Raw genomic sequence first — 14739 nt, 5'->3', positions numbered from 1 at the left:
AATAATGAATGCAAATGTATTAAAAAATAAAATGTATTTAAATCCATAGGTTCATGATGACCTAAAAAAAAATCACTCTTCAACTTTGGAGGAGGCCAGCCAATCAATTCATTTGTAAACTGGTAAATAAAGGAAAAGGAAGGAGGCTGGGATTGTGGCTCAGAGGAAGAGCACTCGCACGGCATACATGAGGCACTGGGTTCAATACTCAGCACCACATAAAAATAAAATAAAAAGGTATTGTGTCCACCTATAACTAAAAAATAAGTATTAAAAAAATAAACAAAAAGAACCAAGCATTTATCTGTCTAAATGGGATAGTGGTGATGACAGTCAATTACTGTTATGATCACCAGAAGTCAGTCCCACCCTGCACAAGTTTCATAGGGGGAAACAGATCATTCAGAATTGACTCTTAATCCAAACAGCAAAGGGAATAAAGTAAAGGTAATTTTACCTCTTGGGCTCTTTTCTTTCCAATTAGATGAAGAAACTACCAGAAATACAGCAATGTCGGTATATAAACTTTCTCTGGAAAACTGCTGCCTGTCAAAGGAGCCAGAGGCATCTACAAATTAGTTCATCCTGGGGTTGACTGCTCTGCTTATGAGTATTGCCAGTATAAATTTTTCTTCCCAAAAGATAAAAGTAAGAGTAATTTTGGCTTTTTTTTATCCATGTTATCTTTTTCCAACCTAAAATAGAGATAATTGAGTTAAGGAATTCAAATAAAATTCCCTACAGAAAAAAAACACATTTGGATCTAATTCTACTATTGAGTCCTCACTGATTTCTTTTAAATTAAATGAAATCAAATTAAATGCAAGCTCTGGGTACAGTAATTTAACCACTATTTTGATCATTTCTCTTCTACTTAATTAGCAAAACTGAACCATTAAGTAATCCCATTAAAAATAAGGAGACAGGTAAATGGCTATCTGGTTCTTACAATTATCAGTACTTGACCTTAAAAACATCAGCACAATCTCAAAAAGGAATTTGGTCAAGAAAACTTCAAAATCAGGATGGACTGGGGGACGGTAATGTTTCCCTTACAAGCAAATGACTCAGCTACCTACAGGTACTAGCTAGCTACAGCACTCATCCACCATAAACCTGCCAATGACAGAATCACCTGTCACCAGAGAGAATGAGGAATCCTTTGTGAGACTGTGTGCCCGCAAGTGTGCACAAACACACACACACTCATGTACACACCACTCACACAGCTAATCTCCTTTTGGCCTTTTGTATTTGTTTGCTTGTTTGCGGTGCTGGGGATCAAATCTGTGGTCTCAGGCATGTTAGGCAAGTGCTCTATCAGTAAGCTACCCCCAGTGCTCATCTCTCTGTGTGAGTTGAGCAATGATTATATGAGGCTGCTTTCTCCATCATTCATGAAATCACCTTTCCGTAACTATGAGGTGGGGCTACAACTTCAGACTCAACAAACAACCCTGAACTAACTCTGGATCAAAAGACAGGAGCTTCACAGATAATGAAGCTCAACAAAAGAAGCTAGACACAAAGGAGTACACACTGAGAGATCCCATTCCTATGAAGTTCGTGAACAAAGTTAGTATTAACTGAGAAAAATCAGAACAGTACTTGCTTAGGCAGGGTAGGGGATTGAGGGAGACAGTCAGGAGGGACGCTTCTGGGGAGACAGAGACAGAACTATCATAACACGGAGCAGGTTATAGAGGTATATCCATTGTCAAAACTGTGCAGCCAAGATTAGTGCTTGTCAGTATAGGTAAACTTTGTTTTAAAAAGCTATTTAAAAGTGACCATCATCATCATCATCATGTACAGTGAATGCTGATGAATGTATAGATGACACAAGGGCAGCAGAGTATTGGTAATTGTGGTGGCCAAGTAATGGGCAACTGGGGTTCAGTATATTATTCTCTTGACTTTGTACATATTTGAAAGTTTCCACAATTGAGGTATTAGGAAAAGATTAGAAATTTAGTCCTCTGTCACTTAATAGTCATTGGGTCCCCAAGAAAATCATAACCTTTCTGAACCTTGTTTTATTTACCTACAAGCTGGAGGTAATGCTCCCTGCACACCTAATTCAAAATATCACTAAGCTGTTGGTAAGTATCAAGTGAAGCAATGGATGTAAAGTAATTTCTAAACTTGAAGCAATACATTCACATAGCAAATTCACAATAATAAAGATGTGTAATTACCCACAGACCACAATCTATATCTGAAGTGATGATTAATATATTTTCTTCAAACACACGACCTATTAACTTTTCCAAAATTCCTGTTTGAAAACATAGTAATGGAACTGATATGCCAGAAGTATATGGATAATTAAATATTACTTATATTAGATTACAAAGTATACTATGAGATTCATTTTATAACTTCTTAATAATGGAAAAATTGGGGCCCTTAGCAGAGTTTGTAATCTTTGCACATACACCAACTTGATGGACAAAAAAAGATGCCTAAAAGCACATTCCAGACAGAAATTGGTTTAGGACTTTAAGTGATCAGGATAATCTGCATGTTAATAATTAAGAATTGACTACTCAAAAACTCACTGAAGCTTGACCAGCCAAAATAATGTTCATAGTTTATATAAAATCACACTGGGGATAAGATACATTAAATTCTTAATGGAATTAGATTAGAAATTAGAAAACTAGACATCTGGCCCTCCAAAATTAAGGCACACATATGTTCAACTCTAAGAAGCTCAGCTGAAAGTGGACATGTGGACAATGCCTTTATGTGATTTTTTAAAAGTTGTATGCTAGGCTATCCTTAGGTGCAACTATCACAAAATACAATCATACAGAGAGAGGTAGGTGAGAGTACAGGAATTGCAGGTGTATTTTGCTGTAACATCTGGTCTAATTCCAGTGTGTGAAGGGAAAAGACAAACAGTTGGGTTGGCCTGGTGCGCTGTTGTGGGCCAAGCTTCAAAGTAAGTAAGCATGCCAGAGTGATGTTTTAAATAAGGACATTCCAGCTTGAAATCATACTTACAGGAAAACCACTTGGATAAATTATTTTGCAGTAATGTCATCTTCAAATAATAGATGTATGTACCAAGCGCCTACTCACAGTGTTCTCTTAAGACCTGGATTGGGGGAGAAAGTTTTTTAAATCTCTGTCCTGGCCTCTGAGCTTTGACCTGATGCACCCTCCACCTTCTGCTGCCTCAGACACCCCCTCTGCCCTTTTCCACATGACTTCCCTAAGAAACGCCAGCTCACCCTACCAACTGCTGGGTTTTAGGAGTTGCCTGAGGAAGACCATCTGAGCTGCTATTTATGAAATTACTGAGCAAAAACATGTTTGAATCTGCCCTCTTCTTGCTCCTTTGTGATGGCAGAGGAGATTACACAATACACAGCCATAAGGTTGGTCATTCTAAGATAAATCAATGCTCCAAGCTAAAGCCCCCACTCCAGGTACCACCCATTGGAAGAAAAACTTCCAATCTCAGTCCACACACACCAAATTAAGCCCTGTGTTCTATTTTCCCTAATAGTCTAACATCTCCCATCTAAGGCAGTCTTTTCTCTAGGAGGCTGTGCTTTCTCTAAATATAAACTCTGCTTTTTTCCTCCAATTCATCATAGAGCTTTTCTGTCATTGAAGAGCCGAGGTCCCTATCAGCCTGTGAAACACAATACTGCCCATGTGACCCCCTGAGTCAGGAGAAGATGCCCAAGAGGAGCTCAGCTTCTCAACTGTTTCTCCCAGAGTTTGCTTCGACCCTTTCCATAACACAGAAATCAGGGACGTCAAGGTCACACCACGGATGAAGTGAGTGCCAAGACTTGAAAGGATTCCAAGGACTTGGGACCAAATGATTTCCTCCAAGGTCATTTTAACCTCTGCAGTTCTACCATTCAGAAAGAAACAGTGAAAACTGCAAGGACAGAGGAAGCGAGTGAGAACACAAGTTGAGATGGAAGCTCTCCAGGATTTCAGAATGAAGCATTCCTCTGTCAGTTCTCTTCAAGTCACTTCAATTGGTTGTTTCTTCTCAAACATTCCTTTAAACCTGGGCCTTGACATCACACTATGATATGAAAGGAATCGAAGTGAGAGACTGGATAATTGCTAAGAACTGAAGACAACCTCTGAAGCACTCAACCACGGCATCAATGGAGCACACTTTAGCACATCTCAGTTAGTGTAGGATGCTGATGTCAATTCCAAAGAACTACATCCTTGAGAACTTCTGTCCCAGAAAGTACTAGTAATACCAACTACCTGGGTATTTCTAATAGGTTCTTCCAGTGGGTGCTAGGATTTACTAGTGTATTCTACTAGTCACCACTAGCTAATCTTCTCAATTTTTATCTTGTTTGCCTCCAGTAGTGTTACCAAATAAAATGCAAGACATCTAGTGTACAATAAGTAAGGATTCTTTTTAAAATATAAGCAGATCTCAAGTGTTGCATTTAATACTAAAAATGGACACTAAAAATGATTCCTTGTGTATATGAAATTTAAATTTAATTTGATGTCTTGTGTTTTTATTTGCTAAATCTGACTACTCTAAGTCCTATCTCCACTGCAGTGACAGATAAAATCAACAGGCATATAAAGAACATATTATTATATCCATTTGTGACATGGTGGTTCTGAATTCATTGCTTTAGGATATATAACATGGATAATATAGCAAAATATGAGAATGAGTGGGATGGTATTGCTGGATAACCCCTGTTCTCCAAATGAAAAATGGAAACAGTTGGACCAGATATAAAATTTTAATAAACCACTGAATTATTAATAAGCATTCACCCATATCAAATTTAATCATTCATATCTGAAATTCTCATATCTCCTGGAAGAGGCTTTCTAACTGAAGAAAGTGACCACCAGCTCAATTTATCACTGAATTTTCCTCCTTCTTCAAAAGCAACTCCGGGAACCCATTCTTTTCCAACTTACCAATGGTGATAACCTCTACTGTCATACAGTGGTTTGAGTACTTGCCACTTTCTGTAGATTCTGTTCAGTCCACTCTCTTGGAAATGTTCAGGAGCTGCAGAAAAACTAGGAGTCCTCATCCTGACCACAGAAGGACTGGGGCATGTAGTGAGCCCTGGGGGATGCCTTGACAAAATGTCATTATTTTAGCAGAAGATCTCAAATAATTCTAAGATGGGGTTGTATGTGAACAGTCATCTCATCGAGTAAGAAGAAACAAGCAGATATCTAATTCATGCTGACCAAGAACAGTCCATTACTATTAGCATTAATTATAAGGAATGAGGTAGGATTTACGTCTCTCTGCCTATCTATATTTGGCTCTATTTAAGTGGCCTCAAGTAACCCAATCTTATTTTCTGTGATATAGATGGCATCTAATGTAATCATTTTTGTTTAACAAAGATCTCCAAGCTCCTCTGTGAAATGTGAATTTAGGACTGACTACATCAGAAGAAAAGTTTCCTAGTGTTTCATTTTACTCAAATCATCTTCTATGCTTTCAGTGTTTGGGTTGAAGCAATTATGCTAATTAAATTAGCAAACTATGGCCCACAGGCCAAATCTAGCCCTCTGGTCATTTTGTAATAAAAATTGTTTTGGAATATAGCACAACCACTTATTTACGTATTGTCAACGGTGGCTTCTGTACCACAATGGCAGAGTTGAATAGTTGGCCATGGAAACCATGGCCCATTAAACCCCAAATATTTACAATGTAGCTCTTTCCAGAGAAAGTTTCCCAATCCCTGCTGTAAAGTACTACTAATATTTTATTAAAGGAGAAGCGAAGTAAGAACATTCAAGGCTTTATGCCTTTGGGGCAACAATTTGCAAAAGAAAATGGTTAGTAGCTTCCGATCCAAGAATTAGCAACGTAGTACTCAAGCCATGTAGCCTCTAAATGTCAGAAAGCATTTCTGGTGTGGTAGCTCATGTTTCCAAGAGCAGTTTGAAAAAGAACACGGCTCTTGACCAACAGACATTCTTCAGAACCCAAAGAACAAACATACACCCATGGAAACAAGATACTACACATTTTTTTCTGCTTGGAGTCCTGCATTTCAAAAGGCAAAATTATACAATGACAACACACAGGATGGCTGCTGCCACAATTATTTGTAGTCTGGCAAAGAAAATGCATCAGAGCGGCAATAAGGAAACTGTCTCCATTTGGCATGAGGGCCTGTGAGGGAACTGTCACCGTCACAGGAATTCAGATTTTCAATCATCATTGCTCTTCTGTGGCTTCCCTGCTTTAGGCAGGAAAAGTGTGTGATCAGAAAGAACAACTACCTTCAAAACCAAAACTACAGTGAACCTCAAAAGATCCCCAACACAGTTGCCTTGGAGGAGAGATTAGATGGCCAGAATGACATTTTATAGTTTCAGAGAGGCTCTTGGTATAAACCACCTTCTCTACAGTAATCAAACATGAAGGGCCCCTTAATCTCCCTTCTGCTCCCATGGAGAGTCCTTGCAAACAGAAATGGCACACTCACGGTTAATGAAATTTTATGCCCCAGAAAATTAAACACAGATATTCCTCTAGTTGAAAGGAGCAGGAAGAAAAAAGACATACCATAGTAACTGTTGCTAGGTTTGACTTTATAATATTGACAGAGTAGATGGCTTACCAAACAAAAACTTTAAGAACTGGGTCTAATTCAATCTTGCAACCCCCATTACAGATTGCAATGGGTTTTCTTACTGAGACAGAGCAGAAATCTGGCTCGCTTTTGACTCTTACTTCTACAATATGCAACACCTTCCACTCCCTGAGCTCATGGTTCCCTTGTTAGGGCTAAAAAGTGGGTCCCAGGCCTAGGGGCCTTAGATTCTGACTTGACAAAAACAGAAAATCAAACATACACCAACTTTCCTTGGGAGGAGGAAGAGCCATCCCAGCTAGCTCACATCCAGGTGTAGTTAGAGCTTACCATGTTTATACTCACTCTATTTATCTATTTATTTATTCAAAATATTTGATAAGTGTCTACCATGTGCTTTGAGTTGAGGTTCAAAGGTGAATAAGATAGGCAATCTCCAGCCTTCTGAGGATACTGACACACTACAGGGGGGCAGATTTCAGATGAATAATCTATAATTATGAATTGTGTTCAGTTCTGTGAAGGTGAAGAGCAGGAGTCTGTGAGAACATAGCGGGAGTCCTAATTTATGTTGCAGGATCTGAGAAGGCTTCTGCTCTGTGAAAATGATATTTAAGATGAAACCAGAAGGAGGAAGAGTTCTTCAGGTGAAGGCTGGAGTTGAGGAGTATCTGAGGCAGAAGGAACAGGTAGTGGAGAAGCCCTAAGGAAGGAAAAGTGCAGTGTAGTCAATCAAGGAAGGTGAGAGTGATGTGGGGTGGTGGGGACAAGTGCCAGCCTTCCAAGGCAGGGTAGTGGTTTTATTTCATTCTGAGTACAATGGGAAAATTACTGGCAGGCTTTGAACAGGTGAATGAAAATAAGATCTGCATATTTAACTGATGGTTGCCTGAGTTCTAGACCTGAGCAGACACAGAAGGAAGGAGCTACCGAAGTAGGAGATGACAGTAGCCTAGCTAAAGGTGACTGCAGTCACCAAGGCAGGGTAGTGGTTTTATTTCATTCTGAGTACAATGGGAAAATTACTGGCAGGCTTTGAACAGGTGAATGAAAATAAAATCTGCATATTTAACTGATGGTTGCCTGAGTTCTAGACCTGAGCAGACACAGAAGGAAGGAGCTACCGAAGTAGGAGATGACAGTAGCCTAGCTAAAGGTGACTGCAGTCTCTGTGGAGAACTGTAGCATTATCAAAGATAGATCTGGAGGTAGAATCACAGGAGATACAGACAAAGGAGGAAGAAGGAAGTACCAGGATGTCTCTCAATTTTCTGGAGCTCCTGGGTAGTTAGTACACCATGCATCAAGATGGGAACTACTTAGGAAGGTGCTATAGGAGGAAGCAAGGCACATTCAGTCTTGGAACCACAAAGCGTAGCCATTAAGAGCACAGACAGATGTACTAGCTTCTCTGTAAGTGACTGTGCCTTTGCCTTCATTATCTGTAAAATAGGGTTTTGATAGAACATATATGGTGTTGTGATAAAACAAAGTGATACATGTAAAACACATGGCATGATTCCTGGGACACGGTAACCTCAATAAAATATTAGCAGGTATAGTTATTATTTTACACTTGAAGTTCCAAATGTTTATTGGTGACCTTAGTGAAGATGTTTAATAGGCATTGGGATAACCTGTCTGAGAAGCTCAGAACTCTCCTGCTGGAAGTGGGAAGAATGATCATGGTTCAGAGTTTAAGTATGCTGATATGAGATTCTAAACGACATTCAGTTAGGGATTTTGTGACAAAGACTGACTTACAGGGCCAAACATATGGGAAATCTGATGCAGAAATGATCCCCAAAGGAGACAAACAGTGTGTCAAGAAATGAGCCTACCTAATGTAGAGAGAGTTTTTTAGGCTCAAGCACTAGGCAAAGATTAACTGGACAGACATTAAAAGGTTTCTATACATATTATTCCATTTTCTTTCCAAACAGAAAAATGGTAATCTTAAAAGAAGTTGATAATTCCCTTTACATGTATATCATAAGCATATATCTTTATACATATATCTGATACATGTGTCAGAATATTCACTCTACTACTACAATCATGGAAACGAACTAAAACCAATGATAGGAGACTGATCAGGTAAAGTATGGCATATCCATATAAAGGAAGAAATTTATGGCCATTAAATATTGTGCTATAGATGATCTACTAGGAAAAGGATCAATGTAATGGTTTGTTAAAAAAAAAAAGCAGGCTAGAAATTAGCATGCACAATATAATATTTGTCTAAAAATATAATAGACAATAGAAAGATATATCAGAAGGACAAACAACATCAGAAAATTAAAAATAGTTCATTTGGGCTTGGGGTGTAGCTTAAGTTATAGAGCATGATGTACTTAGCATGTGTGAGGCCCTGTATCAATCTCCAGCACCAAAAAAAAAAAAAAAAAAAAGACAGTTAATTCTGACTAATGAGATTTCAGGTGATTCTTTTCTTTCTTTTGTTTTTTTAAAAAATATCATCATTGAATAGATGCTATTTATATGAATAGACAACTTTCATCTCTTCCTCTAAAATATCTGCCATTTTTCACCCTCAAATCCCTAAACCAAAAGCTCAAGAGAAAAAATGTGCCTGAAACCCTGACACGAGCATCTTCATCCTCACCCTAGCAGCAAAAGAAGCATGATACTGTTATATACACCAAGAGAAATAAATAAAATAGAACCATGTTCTTCACTAGGGGATGTTCTATATAATCCTAAAGCAACTAACAGCAGCATTGCAAATTACATTATGTGAATCTGTAACCACTCTTCAACAATATGCATTAAGAGAAAGTAATACAAAAAGTTTCATTTTGTTGGGTGCAGTGACACATGCCTGTAATCCCAGCGGCTTGGGAGGCTGAGATAGAAGGATTGCAAGTTCAAAGCCAGCCTCAGCAAAAATAAGGCTCTAAGCAACTCAGTGAGACCCTGTCTCCAAATAAAATACAAAATAGGTCTGAAGATGTGGCTCAGCAGTTGAGTGCCCCTGAGTTCAATCCGTGCTATCCCCCTGAAAAAAAAAGTTTCATTTCATTAAAAAAATGTGAACCCAGACAAACTTTATGTTTGTGAGTTCTTTAAGGTCATCACACCCACAACCTTAACTGAAATACTTTTTTAAAATATTTTTTTTAGTTGTAGATAGACACAATGCCTTTATTATGTTTATTTATTTTTATGTGATGCTAAGGATCGAACCAGTGTCTCCATGCTAGGCAAGTGCTCTACCGCTGGGCCACAACCCCAGCCCCTATACCTGAAACATTTTAAACAAAATATTAAACTTTTTCAGAGGACTTTTACTTTCCATAATACTCTTGAATTTTTTATGTAACCTTACATTGCTCTTCCACTATACCAATAAATAAGTTTTCATAACATGGGATTGAAATTTCTCATTAATATCTCTATCTATACACATATAAGAGAGCAATGTCACCTTATATCCTGGTACATATTATCTGTGCAACCTTGGCAAAATTATTTACCTTTCTGTGTCTTATTTTTCTCATCTACACATAGGGAGAATATAATGTTCCTCGCCAGAGCTTTTACACTTAGAGCACAATGGTTGCCTCAAGGATCCAAAAAGCCTAGACACATTTTTTTCCCCCAAACCACAAAACCAATGAGAGTAAATATCATATTTCCAATCCACTCAGCATTATTAGGAACAGAAAATACCACGAACTTCAAATTACCTGTAAGTGAAGAAATAGACACTAACTCCCATAGAGCTCCTACTGAGGGTAGGAAGAATGGCAAAAACTGGTAAGGGGACATGGAAAGGACTTTGATGATGCAAAGACAAAATAAAGAGAGAAAGTTCTTCACCAAGTGCTAACATTTCTAACTCAAGTTTGATATCTGACAGTTCTCAGCCCCGACTATAAGCATGGAAAGGTTTGAAGGTGAGAGAGAGGGGAGGGTTCAGAGAAGTGTGGCTTCTAGTAGAGAAGAAGAGAGAAGGAGTGATGTGCTGTGCTGGTGAGGGAGGAAGGAGACCCTGAGGATACAGCACCAGGGAAAGAGAGGCAAGACCCTCATCATCTACCACCAGCACCTACCACCTATTAAAGAAGCTGTGTCTCCGGCTGGGGCTGTAGCTCAACAGTAGAGCACTTGCCTAGCACGTGTGAGGCTCTGGGTTCGATCCTCAGCACCATATAAAAAAATAAAATAGAGGCACAACTTTAAAAAAAATTAAAAAGAAGCTGCAACTTCCCTGCTGGCAGAAACAAGAGCTCATGAACCAGGAAAAGTGCCCAAGTTTGATGATGTGAAGGGGGCAGGTCACAAGTAGGTGCAGTTAACCAGTGTGGCTGCAACCAGATTCATTCAGTGAATATTATTTGAGTGTCTCGGCATGCAGGGCACAGCTGCCAGTGCCTGCAAGTGGAAGTGGCTCTCCCTACAAGGAAGACAAGGAGGGAGCCAGAGACTTTAATCAGGAGAGTGATATCATCAAACTAAATGAAGAGAAAGGTAACTGGAGAAGTGGAATGGAAGACTTTCTGGAATGGGGCACAACTTAAAGGGAGGCTAATGAGGAGGCCACCATAAATAATTCTAAGATAAAAGCATCAAGGTTTCCAGATGACCCCAAATCAAGGCACCAAGGCTTTTACTTTAGGAAACTGGAGAATGGCTCCAGTAATAGAAGAAGAAAATTTCAGCTTCCTTTTTGGCCATGGTATGATAATAATATAGAGAGATTATAACCTCAGGAGAAAGTAGGAACTGGACATCTTGGGAGTTGTATCCTTTTAGATAAAAGAGGCAGCCACTGGACAAGAGGAGATGGCCCATGGGTAAGTCAGTTCTCATGCTGGGCCATGGGACAATTCTGGTAGCCTTAGCATTTGAGGGTAGGAGTGGAGGAAGAGTACTTCTACCATAAGAGAAAGTGCCTAAAATAGCTGTAAGAAGAGAAACTCAGGAAATGGTGGTGGAATGCAGATACACAGACTGCATGGAGGAGAATTTGAGGCCAAAAAAAGGGGGTGCAGACACCACCAGTGATCTTGCGGATTAGCAGTTTCAGGTTGAGGGGTGAATGGCATTCACAGAGGAGAAATAGTGAATGCTCTCACAGTAAAGGAAGGAGACAGAGAATGGTGATATGAAGGTGAAGTTTACTAAGGAAAAATGTGGGAGTGGAGGGACAGGTGAGAGCTAGTGGTAAGGTCAAGACCACAGGAAAGTTAAGAATAAGATAAAACTGATGGAGCGGGAGAGACACGGGCCAGGGTCTGGATGGAGACCATCCAATCAGGTTTCTGGGTCTTTTCCTATGAGAGTAGAGGCTATGGTACCATGCTATTAGGTCACCATCCTAACGGTACATGGGCTACAGAATGTGCTTTGAATGAAGGGTTGGAAGCCTAGAGGCCGAGACATGGATTTGCATGCCAGTTTTGCCACCTACTAGTTTTGCCACTTACACCTTTGTAGATGTCATAACTCGTGAGGCTCAGTTTTCCCATCAGTGAATGAAGTATAACAACCCAGTCCTCTTCCTCCCCCACCTATCTCACAGGGATGTGGTGAGGATCAAATGACACAGGGTATGTGGATGTGCTCTGAAGACAGAACAGCCATGCATCGGTTATCAGACTGGTATTAATTATTTCATGTAGACAGCATTCGTTTCTCGCAACAGCGTTTGTTCAATCTGCAGTGCGCTCTGTACAGGGTCTAACCCAGTATTAAGCACTGAGATTTTAAACACACACTGACTGGGAATAAGCACCAGTCTCCTCTTCATAGAGTGTATATTGCTGAGCTGATTCTATGTCCACACCAGTACATAAGAAAACAGAAGGCTGACCCCTGGGGTAGTTTCCCAGCCTGCACTTAGCAACAGAGTTCAACTACATACACTTTGTAACAGCAGTTTCAAATTAGCAGAAATGCCACTATGAAAAGGATGCCGTGTGTTGGAGTCAATAATTTGTTGTTTTTAATTAAGAAGAAACCAGGAAGAAATCATGTTCTAAGAGTACTCAACCATTTGGTCTAGAAAAAGGCACCCACAGAAAACCAACCAGCCCCTCCTGTCTGATCAGGGGAACTTCTCTCAAAGGGTGGAAACCCCCCTAGGCATTGAAAGACACATCAGAGCTCTGTCAAATCATCACAGAAGAAGCTGCTGCAAGTCAAATCCATCTTGTCCCTTCACATTTGCATCCCAGTTGTCCCCGAAATGCAGCAACTGCTAGAAACGCACATCTTAACAGGCTGCTGCAGCCACACCCACCATTCAATCATAATCTTTTCATTACAGAGATAATATAGCATCTATAACTTGGCCCATTGTTGGAGGGAAAATATACATGTGGAGAAAATGGTTTTTTTCACTTCCAAAGCAGCAAATCATTTTAGCTACTCTACACAGTACAGAGAAGCTCATGCATTTTAAGAAACCTAGATAAGTTCTTTTTTCCATCTGAGGCAAGTCTCAGTAGAGACTTAAAATTAAATTGTTAACCAAGTGTCAGGAACCATGAAATAAGCATAAGCGGTATTCTCCCTCTGAAAAGCAAAAAAACACACATTAGGAGCTCTAACAATTCAAAAGATTCTAGTCAAGAAAGCCACCTATTATGTTTAAGAACCACAATCAATGGAAAATATTATGAATGAAATGATTTTATTCTCTTTTTGTAAAAAGACTTTCACTTATTCATTCATGCAAATAAATATATTGAGCCAATAATACGTGCTAGACAGTGCTTGGAACTGAGGATATGGTATTTAACCAAATAGGCTTGTCCATAATCTTACAGTCTAATGGGAAAGACAGATTAAGATAATAAATGGCTATTCCTGTGATTACAAATATTAAATGTCAGAGGGAAAAGTTCAAGGTACTATAAAAACGAAATGAGAGGGACCTGGTTTAAATGTATAGGAGTAGGAGGCTTCTCACAGGAAGTAGCATTTAAAAGCTAAGACCAATGTATCATAAAACAATTTTATAAAACAGCTAATGCTAAAGGGCAAAGAATGTGGAGTTTGGGCAGTGTGTAAAGGAGAGGAGGGCATGGAACGAGGTGGTAGATTTAAGAGACAGTATTTGGAGGATCTCAGTTTTTTGGTTTTGTTTTTTGTTTTTTGTAAGTGCAGTGGAAGGTGGTGAACAACTTCCACTAGAGCAGAAACAGGATCATATTTTTGTTTTGAAAAGAATGAATAGAGAGAACAAGAAATGGGAGCACTAAGGCGATGTAGATGGGAGGAGAAGAGTGATTTTGAAATGTATTGATGTATTCTGGCGATGAATGGAGAGGACCATTCTACGTGGGTGGGGGAGTGCAGGAGCAAACTGAGGCCTAAAGATGATCCTGGGGTTTCTAGGTGAAGCATCAGATTGAATGAAAGAGCCTCATACAAAGATAGGAACAGTGGGATGCACAAGTTTAGGTGAGAAGTAGGGTATCAAAAGATTGATTTTGAACAAAAGTTAAAAAGTGGAAGATGCCTTTGAGACCACCAGATGGAAATGTCAAGGAAGTGGCAGAATTGAGTGAAACAGAAACATGACACATGTGCCATTCCACTCTCAAAACCTATTATGGTGGCTTAAGACTGCCTGCCTTCCTCTATGGAGTTGTTTCCGCTCGCTCACTCACCTCTGGACACATTTCCATGCAGGACAACAAGATGGGAATACAGGTCCTCTCCAAGAACTATGGGCAGGGCTACTTCTCAATATTAGCAAAAGATAGTCTGAGAAAGTAAAGATGTCTGTTATAAACCAACTATGTAAGATTACAGATCTTATAAATTTTGTATATATTATAAATATGCAAAAGTTAACAAAATATATTGTGAATACAATTTTAATATATTTTATAAACATTTTATATAAGAAAATACAAATATATTTTCTAAGATTTTTTTTTGTTTTCATTTGGTGCTAGGGATTGAACACAGAGCTTCATGCACACTAAGCACATGTTCTGTCACTGAGCTAAGCTCCAGTCCAATTTTCTAAGGATTTATGTGGATAGATTGTGCTGGTTATTTCATAGCTGTCTTATTAAAAAAAAAGAACTTAAATGTATTTTTCTAAATGTTAAGATAGTCCTTAGGACTTTGATTGGGCAAAGGAGAATGTGGGAAGAGGAGGGGTCCTGGA

The 14739-nt window shown here is 39.2% G+C and overlaps 1 protein-coding gene across 13 annotated transcripts in view; it reads right to left on the bottom strand.

Moving 5' to 3' along the window:
• The window catches only part of OSBPL6 (oxysterol binding protein like 6), a 204386-nt gene that overhangs the window by 135104 nt on the left and 54543 nt on the right, over positions 1-14739 (bottom strand). For 2 of the 13 annotated variants that reach the window (XM_081260893.1, XM_081260896.1), the window contains exon 3: positions 3010-3103. The exons of the other annotated variants lie outside the window; for them this stretch is intronic. The gene's annotated coding sequence lies outside the window, so the exon portion shown is untranslated. The remainder of the gene's footprint in view (positions 1-3009; positions 3104-14739) is intronic. 13 annotated transcript variants of the gene reach the window in all.

The sequence above is a fragment of the Spermophilus citellus genome (assembly GCF_964194105.1).
Source record: "Spermophilus citellus genome assembly, chromosome: 11".
NCBI lineage: Eukaryota > Metazoa > Chordata > Mammalia > Rodentia > Sciuridae > Spermophilus > Spermophilus citellus.
This window is presented reverse-complemented; position numbering and strand designations above follow the sequence as displayed.